The sequence below is a fragment of the Phalacrocorax aristotelis genome, chromosome W, assembly GCF_949628215.1.
Source record: "Phalacrocorax aristotelis chromosome W, bGulAri2.1, whole genome shotgun sequence".
Lineage (NCBI taxonomy): Eukaryota > Metazoa > Chordata > Aves > Suliformes > Phalacrocoracidae > Phalacrocorax > Phalacrocorax aristotelis.
The window spans coordinates 9,650,943-9,665,350 of record NC_134310.1 but is presented as its reverse complement, the minus strand read 5'-3'; the positions used below and the strand labels follow the sequence as shown (position 1 = coordinate 9,665,350).

Sequence of the window (14,408 nt, the reverse complement as noted above, 5' to 3'; positions counted from 1 at the left end):
CTGCTGTTTCCCACTCCTCCCACTTTCCCCATAGAAAAGGGGGAGTTAAATATTTTTTTTAAAAAGTGAGGAAAGCAACACTTGCTTTTAAAAATAACATTTTCTCTCACTTTCAACTTTCTCTCTTGAAGTGAGATAAAAATAACACCAAGTAACATTTTGCTTTAGTTTCCAATGGAAAAAGTTAGTTGTTTTTTTCAGAGTAATTTTTTCTTTTTGTTCAGTGGAAAAAGAAGTTAGAAGTAAAAAAAAGGATGAAAGTGAAAAAATACTTTATTTCACTTCAGTGAGAATGAAATGGAAATAAAAAGGAATTTCCTCTTGACTATTATAAAAAGGCAAATTAGAAATGAATGATTTGGAAAAAATTTATCCTGAGATTTGTTATGAAAAACACATAGTTTTACATGAAAATAAAATTATTTTTTTCTCCACTGTTGGAGAGAAAATAGAGCAGTTTTAAGTAATTAGATCCTGTTTACTAATGAGGATGGCACTTAAAAATCAGTGATAAATGATAATAAAGATATTGAAAGTAATGTTATCCATTGTACTGCAAAGCTAGATGTATAATTAAAACATTGTCATCAACAAAACTAATGGCAAGAGAGTGTGAAACAGCATCAGGCAGTATTTTTGAGTTTCCTTTGAGCAGTTTTGAACCCTTCTGAACAAGAGAGAGAATAATGGTCTGTTGATATGGGATATAGCTTGGGTTTAAGACAGTGGGTTCTGCTGGTTTTTAATTCTTGTTGAAGGACTACAAGTTACAGAGTTATATTTGGCTTCTAAGGACAAAATATAATTTCTCTCCTATTACACCAGCCTGATGAGTACTGCTGTGCAGAGGCTCAACATATGCTTCCTTTCAAGCCAGTTTTAGAGCTCCCTCAAATTAAGAGGGAGACAAATCAAGCCATAGGTTTTGAATGGCTACATTTACACTATCATCTGCTTAATTTTGGGGGTGGCTGGAAGCTGAGAGTTCCTGCAAGGTGGCGTTGGCCACCATGCAGCCTACATTCAGCCTGGGCACAGGCTGCTTGAAATCCATCTGCCCTTGCAGCATGCCCTATCAGTGGCCCCAGTGGAAGACCATCAGCTCTCTTGTATATCAGGTATAGCAGGCACAGAGGAGAAAAATATCTATGAGCTCTCGGTCACACGCTACTGTATCCTAGCTACTTGGGTGGCAAAAGCACATGAAGGTGCTCTAGAGCAAAGGGTGGTTTTCTGGTTTTCCTGGCTGAATCATCTAAAGCTGCTTCTGGGGACCCAACAGCAAGTAGATATTTTACATGATATTCTTATCTATCTTTAAGACCTGCCTTAAAATACTTTGCAGATGTTGCCTAGCTCTGCTAGTTCTGTAGGATTTAAAACTAATTATTTTACAAGAGTCCATTCTCATGTTGCCTTGAGCACGCTACAATAGAAATGCCATATTGCTACTGCATAGAGAACACGCAGAAAGAAATCCAGGCAAGCATTATTTCATAGAGTGCACTGACAGGTTTGTGAACATGGAAACTGGGCAACTGCTGGATCTGCCTACTGCGCAGGTCCAGCAGGTCATGGTCCTGCACTGGGAACATCCCAGTTCTTCAAGGCCACAGCGATTTCACATAATCTGTAGCTGCAACCAGGGTAGTACATTATTCTGCACCCTTGCTCAGGACTTTTTATGCATGCAAACTACATTCCTGCAAAGGTCTTGATGCGACCTTTTATTCTAGTTCTCTTTCAGTGACTCTGGATTTCACCTAAAGATGTGTAGTAAGTTACAATGAAATGTGGCCTGTTTCTATGAGAATACTTTGTGACTCTGATATTGCCTAAACAGGTTTTAGTCATTCTACAAATGTACCCTTTAGTCTTACTACCACAATAATCCAATTCTTTAACCATTTCAACTACAAAAAAACCTCGTACTTTTTCTATAGAACTTGATACGCTTACAGAATAAAGAGCAGGAATGGTAAACTTCCTTTTACATGTTTCTCAAAGCAAAACACCAGAGTTGTTCATTCAGACCACCTACAAGACCGACCATCTCCTTCGTTTCCACCTTCTTGCACTTTCTATTGTAGCTTAATAGCAACATTACTATCAGTACAATTTTGCAGCATCATTTTGGCTTGCTTTTGGCTTCCCTTTGGTTTCTGTCTATTTATCTGTTTATACCATGCACTCCAATAGGCTCAATACAAAGTAAAGATGATTAAGGATGTTTTTCCTCTGTTCTTTTCTTTCTTTCTACTTTATCTGCTCTTTAATTTAATAAGTCATTCCTAGTCATCATTATTTTGCAGTAGGTTGGGATTTGCTGACTAAGGGTCACACTACAGAATTTAGTCAATGGCCTGAGTAGATGGTGTGCAGCAGTGCTGCCCAGAGAGAGCAGCAAGCAGAGCATTTTGCTCAAGGGTCCCTATTTTGGGAGTAGGCAGATACCACCACTGTGCATTCTGATATACAGGGGGTCACAATCGGTGTTTACCTTGCTCCCATGGGAGTCTCTGCTGGTCCTGCCATGGCAGTGCCCCAGAAGCCCTTGTAGAGCTGGAACCGTGCCAGGGGACAGGCAAGGGTCCGCCACAATTTCTTCCTAAGAATTGTCCTGAATTTTGTCAAGTATCCCATTTGCCAGATGTTGCATGACAACTTTGGGTAATGCCAGAGTGCTGCTATCATATTTCTGAAATACAGAAAGTTTTCTTCTTTGTTATATGCAAATGCAGTAGAGTGGCAATGTTAAAGCCATTGCTGAAAAGTATGATTTCCAATACAAAAATATAGTTCCACAAATGCAAAAAAAGGAGCATTATTTTAATGTTCTTTTCCAAATATTTCATACAGTTTTACCCAAGATAGCTTGAACTTTTTGTGTTTTTTTTTTCCAACTTCTATTTATGCTCATTCCAACAACTTTTTAGATTCCACATTTAAAAGGTCATAGTTTAGTCTTCAAAACTCAAGGAAGGTGTGCTGGTTTTGGCTGAGAAGGGGTTAATTCCCTTCACTGTCGTGGTCGGGTACCTTTCCAGCTTCCCCTGCTCTGCTGCATCAGCGGGAGGCTGGGAGGGGCGGGGCCACAGCCGGGGCGGCTGACCCCGACTGGCCAATGGGATGTTAATTCCATACCATGTGACACCATAACCAGTATATTAAGGGGGGCAGTTTGCGGCTCGGGTCAGTGTGGTGTCAGGTCAGGGGGTGGTGAGTGGCTGCCTCATGTGTGGTTTGTTTCGGTGGTTTGTTCCCCTCCCCCCTCCTTCCCCCCCCGGGGTTTCGTGCCTCTCGTTTTCCTTTCCATTGCATTTTAGTTGTTGTCTTTTTTTTTTATTTTAATTATTAAACTGTTCTTATCTCAACCCACGAGCGTTACCCTTCTGATTCTCTCCCCCATCCCACTGGTGGGGGAGTGAGCAAGCGGCTGTGTGGGGCTGAGTTGCCGGCTAAACCACGACAGTCTTTTTGTCGCCCAATGTAGGGCTCAAGGGTTGGAGATAATAACAGCTGCTGGTCACAGCACCATGTTGTCATTTTTGCAGTTTGTGTTTGTCGTGGTTTAGCCCTGATCAGCAACCAAGCACCATGCAGCCGCTCGCTCACTCCCCCCGGTGGGACGGGGGAGAGAATCAGAAGAGTAAAAGTGAGGTAACTAATGATTTGAGATAAAGACAGTTTAATAGGTAAAGCAAAAGCTGCACGTGGAAGCAAAGCAAAACATTTACTACTTCCCATGGGCAGGCAGGTGTTCAGCCATCTCCAGGAAAGCAGGGCTCCATCAAGTGTAACGGTTACTTGGGAAGACAAACACCATCACTCCAAACATTCCCCCCTTCCTGCTTCTTCCCCCAGCTTTATATACTGAGCATGATGTCATATGGTATGGAATATCCCATTGGTCAGTTGGGGTCAGCTGTCCTGGCTGTGTCCCCTCCCAGCTTCTTGTGCACCCGGTAGAGCATGGGGAGCTGAAAAAGTCCTTGACTAGTGTGAGCACTACTTAGCAACAACTAAAAGATCTCCACATTATCACCACTGTTTCCAGCAAAAATCCAAAACATACCCCCATACTAGCTACGAAGAAATTTAATTCTATCCCAGCTGAAACCAGGACAGTATCCACCCCTTTACATCATGCTCAGGTTCCACACTATCCAATACAACCTCATTAACCTCCACCCCCCCTTCCCATCCTTTGATAAAATACAGATATCATTTAGTCCACGGCACTGGGCTCCATCTGTTCTTGTGGTCACTCAGGACAGGAGAGGTGGTGTGTTGTGTGGAGTTACTGGGCACCAAAGCCAGCTCAGGTTGGGTCACTGCTGCACTTGCACTGCTCCTTGAAAGGCATTGGTTCAGGTGGTTCCTGCTGTAGTAATTCTTATAACATGCAACTCAAATCACAGGTTACAACAATTTAAAGGTATATCCATTACAGTCTCCACCCCTGGCCCCTTTGGGCCAGGTTATAGGTTTTAACATTGCAATGAACTCCTCCCCTTGCTCCCAGCCTGGCTAGCAACAAGGCTTTTCTGCTATAGTAATTTCCATAACATGTAACTCAAATCCTGGCTTACAACAATTTAAAGGTATTTCCATTACAATCTCCACCCCTGGTCCATTTGGATCAGACCATCAGGTTTAACATTGTAATGAACTCCTCCCCTTGCCCCTTCTCTGGCTTGGACTTATCCACAGACTGCAGTCCTTTAGGGTTGTACCTGCTCCAAGTGGAGCCTTACCCAGGAGCCACAGTCTCTCCAGGAGTACACCTGCTGCAGCATAGACTTATCCAGAGCCACAGTCACTTTGAGGTGCGCCTGTTCCAGCGTGGCCTTCTGCATGGGCCTCAATGCTTTCAGAGCTATACCTGCTCCAGTGTGGCCTTACCCACAGCTGCAGTCCCTCCAGAAGTAAACCTGCTCCAACACGACCTTGCCCATGGCTGCAGTCCCTCAGAAGTAAACCTGCTCTGTTGTGGGCTTATCCATGGCCATGCACTTTTAGGTGCTCTGGCATGACCTCAAGCACAGCCACTGATGTTTCAAGGTGTACCTGCTGCAGCATGGACTCATCCACAGCCACAGACACTTTGAGGTGTACCTTCTCCAAGATGGATTTATCCTTGGGCCACAATTGCCTCAGAGGTATACCTGCTGTGGCACAGTCACAGACATAACCAAGACCACAGATGCTTCAAGATATACCTGCTCTGGCATGGGCTTATACACAGACAGAGATGCTTTGGGGTGTCCTGCTCCCACATGGACTCATCCACAGGTCTCAGTCCCTTTGATTCAAGTTCACACTGGAGTTCCAGCCTGTCTAGTACAGCAGCGGGGCCCTGGCCATCTGCCAGCCCAGGCACCTGGCCTTTGCTGTTATCAGAATGTTCCCAGGTACAGCAGAGAAAGGTGATAAGCAGTACAGCAAGCAGTAAAAGCCAAAAGTGCCACTAATGAGCAGTGTAAGTGCTACTTAGCAACAACTAAAACATCTCCACATTATCACCACTGTTTCCAGCACAAATCCAAAACATAGCCCCATACTAGCTACTACAAAGAAATTTAACTCTATCCCAGCTGAAACCAGGACAGTATCTGTGGCGATTCACAACACGGACTCCGTATTCATGCACAAGCAAAGCTGTTTATTAGCAAGAGATCAGCCTTAATATAGTCTGCTTCCTGAGCTAGTATTTTTCCCTCTCTCCGCCTCTGAATGTGTTCTATCACATTAGCTCCATATATGGCATAAACATAGATAAGCGTGCTTTCCAGCTGTGCCCCTGACCTTCTGTCCCGCATAGCAAGGCCTCAGTTCTGTGTTTTTGTGGGTTGTTTATCTACCCCACAGCTTGCGTCCAACAAGGGTGATGAGATCTCCGGTGCTGTCACGGGAGGCCACATTCACTTGTTCCACAATTCCCCCTTCTTTTTCAACTCTCAATATGGTTTTCAGAGATTTATCTATTAAATGTTGTAAGCATTGTAATAAGTATGGGCTACAGATAACAATACACAAAAACATTCCAATGCAAAAGATTACATACTTCACAAGGGTTTTTACCCATCCACCCAGGCCTAGCCCACTAAAGACCTGAACAAGCCAACTCCAATCTTTATCTATTTGCAGTTTCTGCATTTTTATTTTTTCTAGCTGCTGAATACTTTTGTGAATAGATTCAGAATGAAAGAGTCTTGGTTTATGGCTTTTGCCAGGGTTACCCAAACATTGTTAGACGATGGCAGCTTGGGTAACCCTGGCCAAGAACATACCCAGTTACATGAACAGATTATAAATACAATCAACGAACAGAGCATCTTCATTTTCCTTCAGTAGGGTTTGGTTCTTCCGATGCGGAATTTTCTGTTGAGGGTTGATACCGATACGGTCAAACACAACGGGCTGGGATCCAGCAAGGTCCTGACCCTGTGGAGACACAAGCATAACCTCTTCCCCATGTTATTAGAGGGAAGGGACCCTCCATTAACTCGGATTCTAAATTTCGTACGAGGACCTGCACCTTTCCTTCAGTGCTCTGCCGATCTGTTTGCAGAGAGAGAGAGTGTCGGCTAATGGGGGGACTTGTATCGGAAAAATTCAAAAAGTTGAGGACATACAGTGCTTTTGCTAAACATTCTTGTGGAGTTAAGGTTCCAGCTCCCCCGCTTTGTTGTAACAACATGCGTTTTAAGGTGTTATGTGCTCATTCAACGATGGCTTGCCCTGTGGGGGAGTGAGGAATACCTGTGATGTGTTTCACACACACCCTCAATCTTGAAAAAAAGTTAGCAGACAATATGAGATATAGGCTGGGCCATTATCAGTCTTAATTATATGTGGGATACCTAAGGATGCAAAGGCACAGGTAGTGTTTGATTACGTCTCGGGCTCTTTCTCCGGCATGTCAAGAAGCAAAAATTGCTCCCGAGAAGGTATCAACAGAAACATGAATATATTTCAAGTGACCAAATGTTGGAAAATGGGTAACATCTGTTTGCCATAATTCTAAGGCAGTCAATCCCCTAGGATTAATGCCTGCGCGTGATGTTGTGCTAAAGAAGCGTTGGCAGTCTGGACAAGCACTAATAATGTCACGGACTTGTACAGACGTCTAAAGAAAACTTTTTTTTTTTAATGCTTTCACATTTTGGTGAAAAAACAAGTGGGATTCCATCATATTGGGAAGTACTTGAACAGGCATGGTCAGAGCATCTGCTCGCCGGTTGCCTTCAACCAAAGGGCCGGGGAGAGTCGTATGTGCTCTAATATGCATAATAAAATAAGGTTCAAAAGATGGGACGGCTGGAATAGATAGTGGAATAATAGAGGATGAGAAACATTCCGCAAAGATGCATTTTCTAAACAAGAGACTAGCCCGGCTACATAAGCTGAGTCTGTTACAATATTGAGGGGTTCTTGCCAAAGTTGAAAAGCTCAGGCTACTGCAGCGAGTTCCACAATTTGTGGAGAACCATCAGCATGGCTGACATCTGACAACCAAGTTTGAGTACATGGATCTTTCCACACAATAACTGCCCGGCCGGTTCGACCTGATCCAACAGTAAATACGGTGAGGGCTGATAGAGGTATATGGCTTCTGTTTAGGGTTTCATATAATATAAAGTTGCGTTGGCTCAACTTGTGGATTGGGTTATGATTATCTAGCTGACCAGGAAAGTCTACTAAAGCTGTTTGAAAGTCCAGAGAAGTTTGCATCAAATACTGTAACATATGTGACAACACTGGTCAATGATTCTGGCAATATCTTGTCCTGCTAATACTCTGAGTCATAATTAGCAGGGCAAAGCTTTCAGGACGCGTCACAACGGTCTTATGTAACTGATTAGCAAGAAATATCCATTCGATTATCACTAAGGGGTCATTGCGTGTTGCATCCCACTGATAAAGCAGTGCATATGGCTGGGTAGATGGATTCAAGATGACTAGTTGAAAGGGTAGTTCAGGACAGATGCGATCTGCTTGACACAAAGCGATAGCGTCAGAAACCTTTGTAAGTGCCACCATCGCTTCAGGGGTTAAAACGCAAGGTGATAAAAGCTCAGGGTTGCCTTTCAATAGAGAAAATAAAGGGCTTAATTCATGATTCGTAATACCTAACAGAGGTCGAACCCAATTAATAGTACCTAAGAGTTTTTGTAAATCATGAAGTGTCTTGACATTAGTTTGGATTTTTACATGTTGTGGCCTGATTTTTTGTTCTGTTATTCTCCACCCTAAATACTGCCATGGGCTCGCCTGTTGAATCTTCTCTGGTGCAATTTGCAGACCGGCCTGCTTTATTTGGTGGGATGCAAACGCTAAGGTCATTTGCATATATTCTTCAGATTCTGCGGCTATAAGGATATCATCCATATAGTGATAGATAAGTGCTTCAGCAAATTGTTCACGTCCTGGGGATAGGGCTTTCGCTACAAACCATTGACATATCGTAGGGCTATTTTTCGTGCCTTGTGGCAACACTACCCAATGATAGCATTTGTGGGGCTCACTAGTATTAATGGAAGGGACTGAAAACGCAAATTTAGGGGCATCGTTAGGATGCAAAGGAATTGTAAAGAAACAGTCTTTTAAATCAATAATAGTAAGATGCCAATTGCAGGGGATCATGGCAGGCGACGGCATGCCTGGTTGTAGCGCACCCATATCCCCCATTACAGCATTAATTTTCCTTAGGTCATGTAAGAGACGCCATTTACCACTTTTCTTCTGAATTACAAACACAGGTGAATTCCATGGACTAGTGGTAGGTACTGTGTGTCCTGCACGTAATTGGTCATCAACTAATTCATGTAAATGGCACAATTTGACAACAGGCAGGGGCCACTGTTCCACCCATACTGGAGTTTGTGTTGTCCATGTCAATTCTAAGGTGGCTTGCGCCGCAGTGGCCCTCAGGATAGATTTGACCCAATTTGCACCCCCCACTGACTCATACAGTCCCGTCCCCATAATGTAATTGGTGTTGCTAATACAAACGGGTGCACCAACGCTACATGTTTGTCAGGCCCTTTGATTAATATCATGTTTTCACTCTGCAAAGGTAAAGCATTCCCGCCAATTCCAGTTAAAGCTTCCCCAAGTTGCACCAGAGGCCAGTCTTTGGGCCACAGTTCTTTAGCAATGACGGTGACATCAGCACCAGTGTCAATAATACTGGCTAATCGGCTAGATTTCTTGTCTTTTGTCGTCAGGGTACAGTGCAGCATGAGGCGCGTGGCACTCACTGTTTGGGCCCACAAAAAATGTGGGGCCCCTGTTGATCCAAAGCCTTGACACCCTCGTACTGTGTTAGTGGTTTGTGGGGGGTGGGCATTAAAGTAGACTAACTGGGCTATTCGTGAGCCTTGCACAATAGTGCAAGGTGGGGTTGGAGTCCAGGCCATAATTTTGATTTCACCAGAGTAATCTGCATCAATAACGTTGGGTAAAAAAAATAGCCCTTGCAGGGTTGTAGAAAATCATGGGGCACCAGGGTAAAAGATTTCATGATTGACCCCAACATGTTCCTTGAATATGGGGATCCCAGTCCATATTCTATCACTCCTCGTCACATTTCCTTAATAATGGAAAAATTAAGTCCTTCCCATCTCGGTTGTTGATTGGGATCATAGATGACAGGGGCTATGATCTTCACGGCCAGCTCATGAGCCCCAGCAGCTAATGCCTCTCTACGGATTGCTTGCCATTGTTCATGTGGGTTGGGGGGATACAAATCAGGTTCGTTCTCTGGGTCAATGGGTCCAGGATCAAATGGGTAATCGGGGTCATCATCACTGTTCGAGAACCCTAGGTAAACTTGAGTCTTACATCAGGTGCCTTTCCTTTTTTCTGGGACCTCGGACTTAGCTGGCATTGGGGGGGCAGTGGGTAGGGCGGTGTCACGGGGAGCGGCGGACTCACTCTCCGGCATCTCGGTAACTAGCTTCCTGCTTGCACATAAGCTCTAATATTTGTCTCCAGGGAGTTAAGAGCTCTGCAGCAATTTTATCTGACTTTGTTGCTCTATCCCACAATTTAACTCCTGCTTCGTCCCAAGTTTCAGAGTTAAAAACGTTAACTGCATCAACCCCCTCACAGTTTATCGATACCCACTTCAAAATTCTCTTTAATGACTGCGGGTCAATATCAGCCTTGTGTTTTCGTAGGAGTCCCTCCATTAGGCTCAGTACTGACTTCTCCTCGGACGATATATTACTCCCCATAGTTCCCCACAGCTCACCTCAGTCGATGAGGGATTACAGCCGGCTCCTGCTTCCTTTCAGCAGCACTTCAGTCCTGTGGGGCTTGCCACCGGTTCACCTTCTTAGGTCGATTCGTTGCTCCTCACACGGGGCACCATTTGTGGCGCTTCACGACACGGACTCTGTATTCATGCACAAGCAAATCTGTCTATTAGCAAGAGATCAGCCTTAATATAGTCTGATTCCTGAGCTAGTATTTTTCCCTCTCTCCGCCTCTGAATGTGTTCTATCACATTAGCTCCATATATGGTATAAACATAGATAAGCGCACTCTCCTGCTTCGGTGTTCCAGCTGTGCCCCTGACCTTCTGTCCCTCTTATCAAGGCCTCAGTTCTGTGTTTTTGTGGGTTGTTTATCTACCCCACAGCTTGCGTCCAACAAGGGTGATGAGATCTCCAGTGCTGTCACGGGAGGCCACATTCACTTGTTCCACAAGTATCCACCCCTTATGCCATATCATTTACATCCAACATAACTTCTGTAACCCCTACCCGCCTTCTCATCCTTTAAAAGAGTATAGAGATTTCATTTATCATTCCCCTAGTCTATGAACTGCCCCTGTAAAATGTCTCTGAAATATCCATTGAGTTCATTTAGTCCATGACTTCGGGTTCCATCTATTGTACGAGTCTTTCAGAGAGATGGTGTATGTGGTGTTGGATTGTTGTATGCTGAAGTCGGTCCTTGTTCCATCACTGCTGCACTGTTTGTCCTTGTTCAATGAAAGTTCATTTATTTATTAATTTAGCAGATACCCACCATGATACCATTGATATGGCATTGTCGTGGTTTAGCCAGCAACTCAGCCCCACACAGCCGCTCGCTCACTCCCCCACCGGTAGATGGGGGAGAGAATCAGATGGGTAACGCTCATGGGTTGAGATAAGAACAGTGTAATAATTAAAATTTTAAAAAACAACAACAAAAATGCAAAGAAAAGGCAAACAACGAGAGGCACGAAACCCGGGGGGGGGGGGGAGGGATGGGGGAGGGGAATGAACTGCTGAAACAAACCGCACGCGACGCAGCCACTCACCGCCCACTGACTTAAGCCACACCTCTCCCAGCCACAAACTGCCCCCCCTTAATATACTGGTCATGGTGTCACATGGTATGGAATGAACATGCCATTGGCCAGTCGGGGTCAGCCAACCCCTGCCATGGCCCTGCCCCTCCCAGACCCCCGCCCTGCGGCAGAGCAGGGGAAGCTGGAAAGGTAGCCGACCCCCCACAGGGAGGAGAATTAACCCCTTCTCAGCCAAAACCAGCACATTCTCCACCCCTTATTCCATACCATTTACACCATGCCCAGGTCCCATACCATCCAATACAACCGTACCAACCACCACCCCTCCCCTTCCCATCCTTTAACATAATACACAGACATTATTCCCTTAGTTCATGGACCTTCCCTGTAAAATGTCCATTAAAATGTCCATTGAGTTCACCCAGTCCATGACTCTGGGCTCCATCTGTCGTATCAGTCTTTCAGGGTGGGAGAGATGGTGTGTGTGGCATTGGGTTGCTGCATACCAAGTCAGTCATCGTTCCATCACTGCTGCACTTTGCTTGTTTCATCAAAGTTCATCTTCCATGGGTTGGGAGGCTCGTAGTCTGATATCATTAATACAACACAGAGGTGACACACAGTATTATATAGCAGTTCGCATTATGCCATTCAGTTCATTGGCTGTTTTCACCCAAAATCAAATCCCCTTGAGGCACACACCGGACTCCTCCATCCTCCCGCATCACCCACCAAGTGCACCCAGGTCCTCGAGAAAAAGCAATCCCACGAATGGGTTTGCCTTTGCCTGAGGCAGGAAGACCCAGACTGTTTTGCCCAACATATTTTTTATGTGCACTACAGGGACTCTATCCCCTTCCACAGTATGTAGGATTTCTGACTGGGCAGGGCCAGCTCAATTGGCAGATCCCCTCATGCTAACTAACCACGTGGCTTTTGCTAAATGTGTATCCCAGGGCTTGAATGTTCCAAACCCCCCCATTCGTCTTAGTGTAGTTTTTAACAGTCCATTGTACCGTTCAATTTTCCCAGAGGTTGGTGTGTGATAGGGGATATGATACACACACTCAATACTCTGCTCTTTGGCCCAGGTGTCTATGATGTTTTTTCAGAAATGAGTCCCATTGTCTGACTCAATTCTCTCTGGGGTGCCATGTCGCCACAGGACTTGTTTTTTGACACCCAGGCTAGTGTTCCGGGCAGTGGCGTGGGGGACAGGATATGTTTCCAGCCGGCCAGTCGTTGTTTCTACCATTGTAAGCACATGGTGCTTGCATTGGCGGGTCTGTGGGAGTGTAAATAGTCAATTTGCCAGGCCTCCCCATATTTATATTTCAGCCATCGTTCCCCATACCACAGAGGCTTTACCTGCTTCGCTTGCTTGATTGCAGCGCGTGTTTCACATTTGTGGATAACCTGTGCAATAACATCCATGGTCAAGTCCACCCCTCGATCACTGGACCACCTGTATGTTGCATCTCTCCCTTGATGGCCTGAGGTGTCATGGGCCCACCGAGCTAGAAATAGTTCACCCTTATGTTGCCAGCCCAGATCCACCTCAGCCACTTCAGTCTTGGCAGCCTGATCTACCTGCTGGTTGTTTCGATGTTCTTCAGCGGCCCGACTCTTGGGGACGTGAGCATCCACATGACGTACCTTTACAACCAGGTTCTCTACCCAGGCAGCAATATCTTGCCACAATGTGGCAGCCCAGATGGGTTTGCCTCTGTGCTGCCAGTTGCTTCGCTTCCATGGCTGTAACCAGCCCCACAGGGCATTTGCCACCATCCAGGAGTCAGTGTAGAGATAGAGCACTGGCCACTTTTCCCATTCAGCAAAGTCTGAGGCCAGTTGGATGGCCTTTACCTCTGCAAACTGGCTCGATTCACCTTCTGCTTCAGCAGTTTCTGCTACTTGTCATGTAGGACTCCATACAGCAGCCTTCCATCTCCAGTGCTTTCCCACAGGGCAAAAGGCCCCATCAGCGAACAGGGCATATTCCTTCACATCTTCTGACAGTTTATTATAGAGTGGGGCTTCCTCAGCACGTGTCACCTCCTCCTCTGGTGATATTCCAAAATCTTTGCCTTCTGGCCAGTCCATGATCACTTCCAAGATTCCTGGGCGACTGGGGTTTCCTACTCGAGCCCGCTGGGTGATCAGTGCAACCCATTTACTCCATGTAGCATCTGCTGCATGATGTGTAGAGGGGACGTTTCCTTTGAACATCCAGCCCACCCTCGGCAGTCAGGGTGCCAGGAGCAACTGTGCCTCAGTACCAACCACTTATGAAGCAGCTCAAACCCCTTCATATGCTGCCAATATCTCTTCTTCAGTTGGAGTATAGCGGGCTTTGGACCCTCTGTATCCCCGACTCCAAAACCCTAGGGGGCGATCTGGGGCCTCCACGGCGCTTTCTTCCAGAGGCTCCAGGTAGGGACATTCTCCCCGGCTGGGGTGTAGAACACATTTTTACATCTTGTCCTGCCCACACTGGCCCAAGGCCTACTGCATTAACTATTTCCCGTTTAATCTGTTCAAAGGCTTGTCGTTGCTCAGGGCCCCATTTGAAATCATTCTTCTTCCGGGTCACTTGATAGAGAGGGCTTATGATTGTAATTGGGCATATGCATTCTCCAAAAACCCACAATGCCCAAGAAAGGTTGTGTTTCCTTTTTGCTTGTTGGTGGAGACATGGCTGCTATTTTGTTGATCACATCGATTGGAATCTGACGACGACCATCTTGCCATTTGATTCCTAACAACTGGATCTCTTGTGCGGGTCTCTTGACCTTACTTTGTTTTATGGCAAAACCAGCTTTCAGAAGGATTTGGACTATTTTCTCTCCTTTCTCAAAAACAACTTCCGCTGTGTTGCCCCACACAATGATGTCATCAATGTATTGAAGGTGTTCTGGAGCTTCTCCCTGTTCCAGTACAGTCTGAATCAGTCCATGGCAAATGGTAGGACTGTGTTTCCACCCCTGGGGCAGTCGATTCCAGGTGTACCGGACGCCCCTCCATGTGAAAGCAAACTGTGGCTGGCCTGCACTCTGCTGCCAGAGGGATTGAGAAGAATGCATTAGCGATATCAATT

General features: G+C 45.5%; 1 long non-coding RNA gene across 1 annotated transcript; it reads right to left on the bottom strand.

Annotated features, from left to right (window-relative positions):
- Positions 1 to 6,317: 6,317 nt before the first annotated feature.
- On the bottom strand, positions 6,318 to 12,945 carry LOC142049297 (uncharacterized). The gene is made up of 2 exons (XR_012657672.1): positions 10,262 to 12,945; positions 6,318 to 6,447 (listed from the first exon to the last, which is right to left on the bottom strand). It is a non-coding gene; the product is annotated as an uncharacterized LOC142049297 (long non-coding RNA).
- Between the last annotated feature and the right edge of the window lie 1,463 nt (positions 12,946 to 14,408).